This window comes from Lolium rigidum, chromosome 5 (assembly GCF_022539505.1).
Source record: "Lolium rigidum isolate FL_2022 chromosome 5, APGP_CSIRO_Lrig_0.1, whole genome shotgun sequence".
In the NCBI taxonomy this organism is placed as follows: domain Eukaryota; kingdom Viridiplantae; phylum Streptophyta; class Magnoliopsida; order Poales; family Poaceae; genus Lolium; species Lolium rigidum.
The window spans coordinates 33463149-33477706 of record NC_061512.1 but is presented as its reverse complement, the minus strand read 5'-3'; the positions used below and the strand labels follow the sequence as shown (position 1 = coordinate 33477706).

The 14558-nt window shown below is 41.7% G+C and overlaps 1 long non-coding RNA gene across 3 annotated transcripts; it reads left to right on the top strand.

Annotated features, from left to right (window-relative positions):
• Window positions 1-11365: 11365 nt before the first annotated feature.
• LOC124654020 lies at window positions 11366-13788 on the top strand. 3 transcript variants are annotated; one of them, XR_006988140.1, is made up of 3 exons: window positions 11366-11803; window positions 12018-12192; window positions 13413-13788. It is a non-coding gene; the product is annotated as an uncharacterized LOC124654020 (long non-coding RNA). The 3 variants fall into 3 exon arrangements; XR_006988141.1 differs by having other exon boundaries at window positions 11366-11935; XR_006988139.1 differs by lacking the exons at window positions 11366-11803; window positions 12018-12192 and adding an exon at window positions 12416-12720.
• Window positions 13789-14558: the final 770 nt, after the last annotated feature.

Sequence of the window (14558 nt, the reverse complement as noted above, 5' to 3'; positions counted from 1 at the left end):
CTTATGAAATAAAATTGGCTTTATGCAAATAAACTTAGAGCTTAGCACCCCCTTACTATAGTGGATAGTGCTTACATTAGTATTAGTTTGCGAGTACTTTAAAGTACTTGATACGTCTCCAACGTATCGATAATTTCTTATGTTCCATGCTACTTTATTGATGATACCTACATGTTTTATGCACATTATATGTCGTATTTACGCATTTTCTGGAACTAACCTATTAACAAGATGCCGAAGAGCCGATTGTCTGTTTTCTGCTGTTTTTGGTTTCGGAAATCCTAGTAAGGAAATATTCTCGGAATTGGACGAAATCACCGCCCAGGGTCCTATTTTTGCACGGAGCTTCCAGAAGACCGAAGGGGAGTCGAAGTGGGGCCACGAGGTGGCCAGGTGACAGGGCGGCGCGGCCCAGGCCCTGGCCGCGCGGCCCTGCCCCCTGGGCCCCTCGTGCCGCCCCCTGACCTACCCTTTCGCCTACTTATAGCCTCCGTCGCGAAACCCCCAGTACCGAGAGCCACGATACGGAAAACCTTCCAGAGACGCCGCCGCCGCGAATCCCATCTCGGGGGATTCAGGAGATCGCCTCCGGCACTCTGCCGGAGAGGGGATTCATCTCCCGGAGGACTCTTCATCACCATGATCGCCTCCGGAGTGATGAGTGAGTAGTTCACCCCTGGACTATGGGTCCATAGCGAGTAGCGAGGATGGTCGTCTTCTCCTAATTGTGCTTCATTGTTGGATCTTGTGAGCTGCCTAACATGATCAAGATCATCTATCCGTAATACTATATGTTGTGTTTGTCGGGATCCGATGGATAGAGAATACTATGTTATGGTGATTATCAATCTATTGTTTATGTGTTGTTTATGATCTTGCATGCTCTCCGTTATTAGTAGAGGCTCTGGCCAAGTTTTTGCTCTTAACTCCAAGAGGGAGTATTTATGCTCGATAGTGGGTTCATGCCTTCATTGACACCCGGGACAGTGACAGAAAGTTCTAAGGTTGTGATGTGCTGTTGCCACTAGGGATAAAACATTGATTCTATGTCTAAGGATGTAGTTGTCGATTACATTACGCACCATACTTAATGCAATTGTCTCGTTGCTTTGCAACTTAATACCGAATGGGGTTCGGATGATAACCTCGAAGGTGGACTTTTTAGGCATAGATGCAGTTGGATGGCGGTCTATGTACTTTGTCGTAATGCCCGGATTAAATCTCACTATATTTATCATATCATGTATATGCATTGTTATGCCCTTCTCTATTTGTCAATTGCCCGACTGTAATTTGTTCACCCAACATGCTTTTATCTTATGGGAGAGACACCTCTAGTGAACTCGTGGACCCCGGTCCTATTCTTTACATAGCATACAATCTACCGCAATACTTGTTTTACTTGTTTACTTGCAAACAATCATCTTCCCCACAATACGGTTAATCCTTTGTTACAGCAAGCCGGTGAGATTGACAACCTCACTGTTTCGTTGGGGCAAAGTACTTGGGTTGTGTTGTGCAGGTTCCACGTTGGCGCCGGAATCCATGTTGTTGCGCCGCATCACATTTCGCCACCATCAACCTTCAACGTGCTTCTTGGCTCCTCCTGGTTCGATTAAACCTTGGTTTCTTTCTGAGGGAAAACTTGCTACCGTGCGCATCATACCTTCCTCTTGGGGTTCCCAACGAACGTGTGAGTTACACGCCATCAAGCTCTTTTTCTGGCGCCGTTGCCGGGGAGATCAAGACACGCTGCAAGGGGAGTCTCCACTTCTCAATCTCTTTACTTTGTTTTTGTCTTGCTTTATTTTATTTACTACTTTGTTTGCTGCACCTAAACAAAACACAAAAAATTAGTTGCTAGTTTTACTTTATTTACTGTCTTGCTCTCTATATCAAAAACACACAAAAATTAGTTACTTGCATTTACTTTATCTAGTTTGTTTTATTTACCGTTGCTAAAATGAATACCCCTGAAAATACTAAGTTGTGTGACTTCACAAATGCAAATAATAATGATTTCCTATGCACACCTATTGCTCCACCTGCTACTACAGCAGAATTCTTTGAAATTAAACCTACTTTACTCGAACCTCGGTTATGAGAGATCAATTTTCTCGGTGTTAGTTCCGATGATGCTCGCTGCCCATCTCAATAATTTTGTTGAACTTTGTGAAATGCAAAAGTATAAGGATGTAGATGGTGATATTATTAAATTGAAAGTGTTTCCTTTCTCATTAAGAGGAAGAGCTAAAGATTGGTTGCTATCTTTGCCTAAGAATAGTATTGATTCATGGACTAAATGTAAGGATGCTTTTATTGGTAGATATTATCCTCCCGCTAAAATTATATCTTTGAGAAGTAGCATAATGAATTTTAAGCAATTAGATACTGAACATGTTGCTCAAGCATGGGAGAGAATGAAAACTTTGGTAAAGAATTGCCCAACCCATGGATCGACTACTTGGATGATCATCCAAACCTTCTATGCAGGACTAAATTTTTCTTCGCGGAATTTATTGGATTCAGCTGCTGGAGGTACCTTTATGTCCATCACTTTGGGGGCGGCTACAAAACTTCTTGATGATATGACGATAAATTACTCTGAATGGCACACGGAAAGAGCTCCACAAGGTAAGAAGGTAAATTCCGTTGAAGAAACCTCTTCCTTGAGTGATAAGATTGATGTGATTATGTCTATGCTTGTGAATGGTAGATCTAATGTTGATCCAAATAATGTTCCTTTAGCTTCATTGGTTGCTCAAGAAGAAAATGTTGATGTGAATTTCATTAAAAATAATAATTTCAACAACAATGCTTATAGGAACAACTCTGGTAATAACTATAGGCCATATCCTTCTGCTAATGGTAATGGTTATGGTAATTCTTATGGGAATTCTTACAACAATAATAGGAGTGTGCCCTCTGGTCTTGAAGCTATGCTTAAAGAATTTATTAGTACACAAACTGCTTTTAATAAATCTGTTGAGGAAAAGCTTGATAAAATTGATATTATTGCTTCTAGAGTTGATAGACTTGCCTCTGATGTTAATCTTTTAAAATTGAAAGTTATGCCTAATGAGGATATTGATAATAAGATTACTACTACAGCAAATGCCATCCAAGTTAGAATTAATGAGAATATAAGATTAATGGCTGAATTGCGTGCTAGGTGGGATAGAGAAGAAAATGAAAAACTAGCTAAAGAGAATAATGTAGCTAAAGTTTGGACTATTACCACCACTAGTAATGTTAATGCTTCACATGTTGCTGCACCTCCTACTATCAATGGTAAAATAATTGGTGTTGGCAATGTTTCTACTCCTAGTGCAAAGCGTACAAAACTGCCTCGAAATTGCTAAAACTGCTGAAACTGCTTGTGATAAAACTGCTGAAATTTTTTCCAATCTTGGGAACAATGATCCCATTGCTGTAGCTCATAATGATTTAGACTTTGATGATTGCCACATCTCTGAAGTTATAAAGTTCTTACAAAAACTTGCTAAAAGTCCTAATGCTAGTGCTATAAATTTAGCCTTTACAAAACATATTACAAATGCTCTCATAAAAGCTAGAGAAGAGAAACTAAAACTTGAAACTTCTATTCCTAGAAAGTTAGAAGATGGTTGGGAGCCCATCATTAAAATGAAATTCAATGACTTTGAATGTAATGCTTTATGTGATCTTGGTGCAAGTATTTCTGTTATGCCTAAAAAGATTTATGATATGCTTGACTTGCCACCATTGAAGAATTGTTATTTGGATGTTAATCTTGCCGATAATGTTAAAAAGAAACCTTTGGGGAGGATTGATAATGTGCACATTACGGTTAACAATAACCTTGTCCCCGTTGATTTTGTTGTCTTGGATATCGAATGCAATGCATCTTGTCCTATTGTATTGGGAAGACCTTTTCTTCGAACTGTTGGTGCTGTTATTGATATGAGGGAAGGTAATATTAAATATCAATTTCCTCTCAAGAAAGGTATGGAACACTTCCCTAGAAAGAGAATGAAGTTGCCTTTTGATTCTATTATTAGAACAAATTATGATGTTGATGCTTCTACTCTTGATAATACTTGATTTGCACTTTCTGCGCCTAGCTGAAAGGCGTTAAAGAAAAGCGCTTATGGGAGACAACCCATGTTTTTACTACAGTACTTTGTTTTATATTTGAGTCTTGGAAGTTGTTTACTACTGTAGCAACCTCTCCTTATCATGTTTTTGTGCCAAGTAAAGTTTCTATGTCAAAGTTGATGTTATATTTGGGATCGCTGCGCAGAAACAGCATTGCTGTCTGTCACGAATCTGGGCACAGGTCTCTGTAGAAAATTCGAAAAATCTGCCAATTTACGAGCGTGATCCTCAGATATGTACGCAACTTTCATTAGTTTTGAGTTTTTCCATTTGAGCAAGTCTGGTGCCATTTTAAAATTCGTCTTTACGAACTGTTCTGTTTTTGACAGATTCTGCCTTTTATTTCGCATTGCCTCTTTTGCTATGTTGGATGAATTTCTTTGATCCATTAATGTCCAGTAGCTTTATGCAATGTCCAGAAATGTAAAGAATGTTTGTGTCACCTCTGAATGTGTGAATTATTAATTGTGCACTAACCCTCTAATGAGTTTGCTTGAAGTTTGGTGTGAAGGAAGTTTTCAAGGGTCAAGAGAGGAGAATGATATACTATGATCAAGAGGAGTGAAAGCTCTAAGCTTGGGGATGCCCCCGTGGTTCATCCCTACATATTTTAAGAAGACTCAAGCGTCTAAGCTTGGGGATGCCCAAGGCATCCCCTTCTTCATCGACAACATCATCGAGTTCCTCCCTGAAACTATATTTTTATTCAATCACATCTTGTGTTCTTTACTTGGAGCGTCGGTTTATTTTTGTTTTTGTTTTTTTTGTTTGAATAAAATGGATCCTAGCATTCACTTTGTGGGAGAGAGACACGCTCCGCTGTTGCATATGGACAAATATGTCCTTAGGCTTTACTCATAATGTTCATGGCGAAGTTTCTTCTTCGTTAAATTGTTATATGGTTGGAATTGGAAAATGCTACATGTAGTAATTCTAAAATGTCTTGGATAATGTGATACTTTGCAATTGTTGTGCTCATGTTTAAGCTCTTGCATCATATACTTTGCACCCATTAATGAAGAAATACATAGAGCTTGCTAAAATTTGGTTTGCATATTTGGTCTCTCAAAGGTCTAGATAATATCTAGTATTGAGTTTTGAACAACAAGGAAGACGGTGTAGAGTCTTATAATGTTTACAATATGTCTTTTATGTGAGTTTTGCTGCACCGGTTCATCCTTGAGTTTGCTTCAAATAACCTTGCTAGCCTAAACCTTGTATCGAGAGGGAATACTTCTCATGCATCCAAAATCCTTGAGCCAACCACTATGCCATTTGTGTCCACCATACCTACCTACTACATGGTATTTCTCCGCCATTCCAAAGTAAATTGCTTGAGTGCTACCTTTAAAATTCCATCATTCACCTTTGCAATATATAGCTCATGGGACAAAATAGCCTTAAAAACTATCGTAGTATTGAATATGTACTTATGCACTTTATCTTTTATTAAGTTGCTTGTTGTGCGATAACCATGCTTCGGGGAACGCCATCAACTATTGTTGAATATCATGTGAGTTGCTATGCATGTCCGTCTTGTCTGAAGGATCTATCACCTTAATGATTGGAGCATGCAAATTGTTAGAGAAAAACATTGGGCCGCTAACTAAAGCCATGAATCATGGTTGAAGTTTCAGTTTTGGACATATATCCTCAATCTCATATGAGAATAATAATTGTTGCTACATGCTTATGCATTTAAGAGGAGTCCATTATCTCGTTGTCCATGTTGTCCCGGTATGGATGTCTAAGTTGAGAATAATCAAAAGCGAGAAATCCAAAATGCGAGCTTTCTCCTTAGACCTTTGTACAGGCGGCATGGAGGTACCCCTTTGTGACACTTGGTTGAAACATGGCATTGCAAAGATCCGGTAGTCCAAGCTAAGTAGGACAAGGTGCGGGCACTATTAGTATACTATGCATGAGGCTTGCAACTTGTAAGATATAATTTACATAACTCATATGCTTTATTACTACCGTTGACAAAATTGTTTCATGTTTTCAAAATAAAAGCTCTAGCACAAATACAGCAATCGATGCTTTCCTCTTTGAAGGACCATTCTTTTACTTTTATTGTTGAGTCAGCTTACCTATCTCTCTCCACCTTAAGAAGCAAACACTTGTGTGAACTGTGCATTGATTCCTACATACTTGCATATTGCACTTGTTATATTACTTTATGTTGACAATATCCATGAGATATACATGTTATAAGTTGAAAGCAACCGCTGAAACTTAATCTTCCTTTGTGTTGCTTCAATACCTTTACTTTGATTTATTGCTTTATGAGTTAACTCTTATGCAAGACTTATTGATGCTTGTCTTGAAGTACTATTCATGAAAAGTCTTTGCTTTATGATTCAGTTGTTTACTCATGTCATTACCATTGTTTTGATCGCTGCATTCATTACATATGTTTACAAATAGTATGATCAAGATTATGATGGCATGTCACTTCAGAAATTATCTTTGTTATCGTTTTACCTCGCTCGGGACGAGCGTAACTAAGCTTGGGGATGCCGATACGTCTCCAACGTATCGATAATTTCTTATGTTCCATGCTACTTTATTGATGATACCTACATGTTTTATGCACATTATATGTCGTATTTACGCATTTTCTGGAACTAACCTATTAACAAGATGCCGAAGAGTCGACTTGTCGTTTTCTCGCTGTTTTTGGTTTCAGAAATCCTAGTAAGGAAATATTCTCGGAATTGGACGAAATCACCGCCCGGGGTCCTATTTTTGCACGGAGCTTCCAGAAGACCGAAGGGGAGTCGAAGTGGGGCCACGAGGTGACCAGGTGACAGGGCGGCGCGGCCCAGGCCCTGGCCGCGCGGCCCTGCCCCCTGGGCCCCTCGTGCCGCCCCTCGACCTACCCTTTCGCCTACTTATAGCCTCCGTCGCGAAACCCCCAGTCCCGAGAGCCACGATACGGAAAACCTTCCTGAGACGCCGCCGCCGCGAATCCCATCTCGGGGGATTCAGGAGATCGCCTCCGGCACCTCGCCGGGAGAGGGGATTCATCTCCCGGAGGACTCTTCATCGCCATGATCGCCTCCGGAGTGATGAGTGAGTAGTTCACCCCTAGACTATGGGTCCATAGCAGTAGCTAGATGGTCGTCTTCTCCTAATTGTGCTTCATTGTTGGATCTTGTGAGCTGCCTAACATGATCAAGATCATCTATCTGTAATACTATATGTTGTGTTTGTCGGGATCCGATGGATAGAGAATACTATGTTATGGTGATTATCAATCTATTGTTTATGTGTTGTTTATGATCTTGCATGCTCTCCGTTATTAGTAGAGGCTCCGGCCAAGTTTTTGCTCTTAACTCCAAGAGGGAGTATTTATGCTCGATAGTGGGTTCATGCCTTCATTGACACCTGGGACAAGTGATGTAAAGTTCTAAGGTTGTGATGTGCTGTTGCCACTAGGGATAAAACATTGATTCTATGTCTAAGGATGTAGTTGTCGATTACATTACGCACCATACTTAATGCAATTGTCTGTTGCTTTGCAACTTAATACCGAATGGGGTTCGGATGATAACCCGAAGGTGGACTTTTTAGGCATAGATGCAGTTGGATGGCGGTCTATGTACTTTGTCGTAATGCCCGGATTAAATCTCACTATATTTATCATATCATGTATATGCATTGTTATGCCCTTCTCTATTTGTCAATTGCCCGACTGTAATTTGTTCACCCAACATGCTTTTATCTTATGGGAGAGACACCTCTAGTGAACTGTGGACCCCGGTCCTATTCTTTACATAGCATACAATCTATCGCAATACTTGTTTTATCGTTTACTTGCAAACAATCATCTTCCACACAATACGGTTAATCCTTTGTTACAGACAAGCCGGTGAGATTGACAACCTCACCGTTTCGTTGGGGCAAAGTACTTGGGTTGTGTTGTGCAGGTTCCACGTTGGCGCCGGAATCCCTGTTGTTGCGCCGCATCACATTTCGCCACCATCAACCTTCAACGTGCTTCTTGGCTCCTCCTGGTTCGATTAAACCTTGGTTTCTTTCTGAGGGAAAACTTGCTACTGTGCGCATCATACCTTCCTCTTGGGGTTCCCAACGAACGTGTGAGTTACACGCCATCAGTACTCATGGCTTTGTCCCTGGCTATTCAAATGGCCAGACTATAAAGGAGAACAGCAGTACGAGGAAGATGGACAGCAGGACGTCTACGACAACTAGGATCACTCCTGACGTCAACAGTTGCCTGTGGAACAGATGGACCGCGACCGTTACTTCGCTTCCGCTATGTGTTTTGTAATAGGATCTCTAGATCCACTATGTTGTATTAAGACTGGATCATGTGATCCTTTGTTGTAAGACGATTATGTGTTGTAATGAATGATGTGTTGTGATATCAATCTATTATGTCTCGCAAAAACAATATTCCTGGGATTGCGATGAATGGCATAATAGGCATCTGGACTTAAAAATCCGGGTGTTGACAGTGCGGCGGTTCGGTTTAGCCTTCTATAAGTACTCATCTTCTTCCTCCCTTAATCCCCTTCGCCGCGCCGCGCTCATATCTCCTCTGCCAAAATCTCCACTGCAACCAAGCACTTGCGCCCTTGCTCTATCCACCACCTCCATCAATCCAGTTAATGCCACCGCGGGCGAAGCTCTCCAAGCACATTTATAAGGGATTAACTTATCAATGCCTACAAGTTGTAGAATAGGGTTTTGCTAGAAGTAGAGGGCAAGTAGATCTCAAAGGTTTCAGCCGGAAAAGTACTCGACTGCTATGAAAACTAGGGTTGCGTAAACAATGAATCGATCCTTTCTTTGTCCCTCGACTCCCCCTTATAATGGAGGTGGAGCCGAGGGTTTCGTGATGTATAAGTTACAGAGTTCGGGAGACTATCTGTGTCTGTCCCGCAATAGTTACAAGTCGATATTCCTAATACAACTCTATCTTTCCAAACTATCTCTTGACTGGGCTTCCGGGCTTCATAAAACTTCGGGTCGTGGGCCTTCAGTAAACCCCGGGTATCATCTTTGGCAGGCCCATTGGGGATGCCTATGTCACCGTCCTCTCTGCACCCCTGAGATATGTCCTTCCTCTAGCCTTGCCTAGGCCGGTCGGTATCAAATTCACTCATTGTCTCGAGCATAGCTCGTCTGGCGGTCTGTCCTCCCGAGGCTGGCAAGATTGGGACTAAAGAGGACCGCGAGGTTGATTCAAGATCCAATCCATCAAATTTATCATGGAAATGGGACAAAGTAAAAAAGAGGATGCTGAAGGAGAAAGGAATTTCAGAAGAGAGCTCAAATTCGTCGGACTGGCAGCGGAATTGGGAGCTGCCTACCATGGTCCCGAAACACATGGGGAAGGAGGCGAGATGGGGACATGAGGTTGAAGGTGTTGCCAGGCTGATGTATGATGACCCACAAGTATAGGGGATCGCAACAGTCTTCGAGGGAACTAAAACACAAATTTGTTGATTCGACACAAAGAATACTTATAAGCCTTGACAGTGGAGTTGTCAATTCAGCTGCACCTGGAAAAGCACTAGCAACAGGGTGATGTGAAAGCAGTGGTAATATGATACGGCACCAGAAAATAGTTGGTACTACTTTGATGGCGTGTTGACAGGGAAATGTGATGCGGCAGTAATATGAGAGCAATAGTAACACAATAGTAGCAGTAACACAGAGGAGATGGCACTGGAAAATATCTTACCGCGCAGTTGATTGAAAAGCAATGATGATGAAATGAAGGACCGGGGTTCCCGACGATCACTAGTGGTAACTCTCCAGATAACAAGTGTTGGGTAAACAAATTACAACTGGACAATTGACAGAATTGAATTTAGCATTAAGACAAAATATCCAGCCTGTTAATATCGTAGGCATGTTTTCCATATATAGTCGTACGTGCTCGCAATGAGAAACTTGCATAACATATTTTGTCCTACCAGCCCGTTTGCAGCGGGGCCTCAAGGGAAACTACTGGTAATTAAGGTACTCCTTTTAATAGAGCACCGGAGCAAATCATTAACACTTGGTGAAAACATGTGATCCTCATATCAAAGCCATCCCCTCCAGTTATCCCAATTCGAGATCACTTTGGGGCCTCGGGTTCCCGACAAAGACATGTGCATACAATTTGTAGATACAATCTAAGCAACAATTAGAGAGCCTAGATCTAAGATCATGCCACTCGTGCACTAGTGACAAGCATTAAACATAACAATATTGCAGCAACAAATACTTCACAAACTTATAAGATATACTGAACATAATGATCAATCCATCGGATCCCAACAAACACAACACCGATTACATCATATGGATCTCAATCATATAAGGCAACTCATGAGATCATTGTATTGAAGCACATGGGAGAGAGTACCATCTAGCTACAACCAAGAACCCATAGTCCCTGCGGGAATTACTCACAAACATGGAGTTGAAGTGGAGGCGGTGGAGTCGATGGCGATGGCTCCGGGGGCACTTCCCCATCCCGGCAGGGTGCCGGAACAGAGACTTCTGTCCCCTGAAACTTGGTTTCGGCGATGACGGCGGCTACGGAACTTTTCGTGGACGGAGGGTGATATGTTGCGGAGTTTTTAGGTCAGAGGGGTCTTATAGGCGAAGAGGCGACGCGAGGGGGTGCACGGGGTGCCCATACCACCCCCAGGCGCAGCCAGGCCTAGGCCCGCGCCTGGGCCTGGTATGGCTGCCCCGTGGCACATCTCCATCTCCCCTTCTGGCTCCCGGAGTCTTCTGGTATATTAGAATTTCTGTGATTTTTCCAGAATTTTCCGAGCACTTTCAATTAGGTCATGCGTGCACACTAATTATATTAGTTAACAGTATAATGGAACTACTAGGACCTCTTCACAGCGACTAGGCATTTTCGGCCGTCCGATCGAACAATCTAATGGTCCAAAATTGGTTGCTATTCTCGAACTAGCAATGTTTCCCGAACAGGCATCATTACAGCCCATTCTAAAGGCCCATTTTCATTCTAGGGCTGCTACTCTCAGGATTGTATTAGGCCGCCGCATATTACTTGGGCCCCAAAACGTTTAACGGGCCAATGTGTTTTGGCCTTCAAACAAATATCAGTGATTGGAAAAAAAGGATGCAGTACGTCTTCTTCGTTAAGACCTCGTGCGTGCACCGCCTATCCTCCCCGCCCGCCAATCCTCCTCCGTCTGCTCCGCCATTCTTGCTCCGCTTGCGCCTACCACTCCCGGTTGGACATCAAAGCTAGGTTATGAATTCCCCAATTTTTGCATTTCTTAGTTCTATTTCAATCAGATTTTTAGAGTAGTGTTGACCAATTCTGTTTGTCCACTTCGATCTGCTCTGGAGAGACAAAAACATAACCCGTACGAGTGTAGTTGCGACCGACCCAGAGCGAGGAGATGCGGACGAGGTGATGCCGGCCTCGCGGATCGATGGATCCTCGCCTGATGTGGCAGCGATGGGCGAAGCGTCGCCGCGGTTGCTTACTTCCTTGGTGCACCACTCACGATTGAAACCGGCAGTGATTACTGATTAATAGAGGCACCTTATGGCAGACCGACAGTTTTCAGAAGGAAAAAAACAGAGCGACGAGAGGGTGATTGGATGAAGACGGTGATGGGCGGACTGTTTATTCGCGCGATTAATGGCGTAGAAGGTGCGCCTCCTTCCGTTCCCTTTCCTTCCGGTCGCAGTGGAGGACGGTTTCATGTCTGCCCACCTCCTCTCCCTGATTCCTCATATAAGATGTGCGATCGTCCTCCAATATTTCCTCATTTCTTCGATTAGGGTAATTACACATTTGTTAGTTGCCCTTTTCCTTTTTTATGATTGCATCAAGGAGCCTTATCCATCCATTTGATTTGTTTCAGGAGACTCTTCTACCGGCCAAGAGTTCCATTCGATGGTGAACGTCCGGCAGCTGCGAAAGGCTACTTCCAGCGTATATGGATTGTCAACAGCGAGCGGGCAGTTGGTCACACGTCCATATGGGTTCGGTTCTCTTCGATCTCAATGGACAGCATGCTGCTCGGTCAGATGTTGCTGGTAATCGCTGCGACTCCACTCCCTAGGGCTGATCCTTCTTCCTGCACTGCTAGATATGTCTCTTAATATAACTGGTATGATATGTTCCATTCTGAAATTAACACAATATTTGCTGGCTAATTCCAGATCTAGAATCGCCCCGTGCATATTTCCAGTGAACTTGTGTTCAAAAACAGATTTTTTTTGAACCTGTGACAGTTTTTTAATTTTCTTACATAAAATTACTTATAACTGATCTAATGCTATGATTTTATATACCATATTGCAGGCAGGATCTTGCATATTGTGATTTATCCATGTGCCTTCAGTCCTTCACCATTTAGTTCGTCAGTGGGCACCCCCAAGATTTTACTATTCATCCTTCATGATAATTCTGCATACTGAAGGATCTTCTAATAAATTCTCAGTCCGACATATTTCCATGTTGCCTTTTATGTTGGGTGTGTCCCCATAAAGAGTACCATCCGTGTAAGCTTGTTGATAGCACTGGTTAAGAAAATGTATTGTGACTTGGACAGCCTAGCCCAGGTTTGTTCAGATCTTATTTTGGATTACTATTTCTGCCTTTCAAATTTCAATTGAGTGTTCTGATATAATATTTATTTTATGAGGTTTGATAACTGTTGCATATATTTTTAGCATAATTATTGGTATCATATTGAAACGTTGGGAGGTCAAAATATGTTGTACACGTATCCATGGCTTAACATGTTAGCAGATACTATCTTGTTATTTGCAATTGCATCTAAATATATTTTACAAGTAAAATCCGTGACATATGTTCCTTTCTGGCCTAGCTGATATTATATAATATAACGATGGTGATGATATTCTTGTAACTGTTTACTATGTTGCTCCGGGTAGTTTCTGATCTTGCTGCAAACCGTGTGTAACTTTTTTCTGCAAATGTTTATTTTGTTATACTGTTAGTGTAAATATCCTAAACAAACTAGGTACCATCTGATGTTTGCAGATTTATGGCTTGGTGTAGCTTCATGTATATTGATAATCTTACTACAATGATTAAATCCCTAGCTGTAAGTTAATATATCTACAGCTTTGGTTCATTGATCCTATTTCCCCGGGGCTTGCACTTTGTTGTTAGTCTGAGACAGGTCTATCTAGCCACACAGATTTCTCTAACCTCTCTAATATAGTTTTACCAATTCATTATGATGCTTATGCATGATTTCTCATAGCATCTGTTGTTTTCTTCCCAGGATACTATAGCACCCTGCAACTACTTGAGGCAATAGCAATGCAGCTAGATTATGTTGGTGGGAAAGCTACCATACATCTGCGAAGATCTCTAATCATGCTACGTTTAAGATCGGACAACTAGCCCCAAGGAGGATAAATTATCTGTCAGGTAGTTTTCAAGTCAATGTGCAAAGGTAACTTGTGGTATTTCTTAATTAGTCTTTTTGAGCGACATAGAAGAGAAGCATGCAAGAGCCGAAGCATAAATTCTGGCAGTTCACCAAAGTCCATGGCAGCGCAACATGTAGGTTCATTTTAGTTCATAGCACGAAAAAGAAGCAAATTTGGTTCCAGTTGTTGTGACTTGTGACGTCTGATAATGCTACTCCCTGGCAAGGAAGATTCCACAGACGACGTTTTGTATACTGTTGGTGTGAAGCTTATCACAATCTAGCTTGTATTACAGAGCATCATAACCTTCTGCTTGTGGATGATTTTCCATGATACATATGCTGCCTCGTTTCGATTTGGACCAGTCAAATTTTCTCATATCTTTTCCTTCTTAATTTCTAGATTATTTTATCATTATTATTGTTATTTTAATATGGATAATATTGTAAACCATATCTATCATTTCTTTGAATATGGACGGGCGCAGCAACGCGCGCTTTCATGGTCTAGTATATATTATGAGGCAACTTAATCAAATGTGCTTTCATTCGAGAGAACTTGTCAAAATTCAAGTTAATTAATTTATCATCAATAATTATATAATTAATGAATCTCAGGGAGATGTTATACAACATGATCGATATAGTCCATTGATACGCGTGAAGCACATGTCCGTTGGGAACCCCAAGTGGAAGGTGTGATGCGTATAGAAGCAAGTTTCCCTCAGTATGAAACCAAGGTTATCGAACCAGTAGGAGTCAAGGAACACGTGAAGGTTGTTGGTGGAGGAGTGTAGTGCGGCGCAACACCAGTGAAACCGGCGCCAACGTGGAACCTGCACAACACAATCAAGATACTTTGCCCCAACGTAACAGTGAGGTTGTCAATCTCACCGGCTTGCTGAAAACAAAGGATTAAACGTATAGTGTGGAAGATGATGTTTGTTTGCGAAGAACAATAGAGAACAATGATTGCAGTAGATTGTATTCAGATGT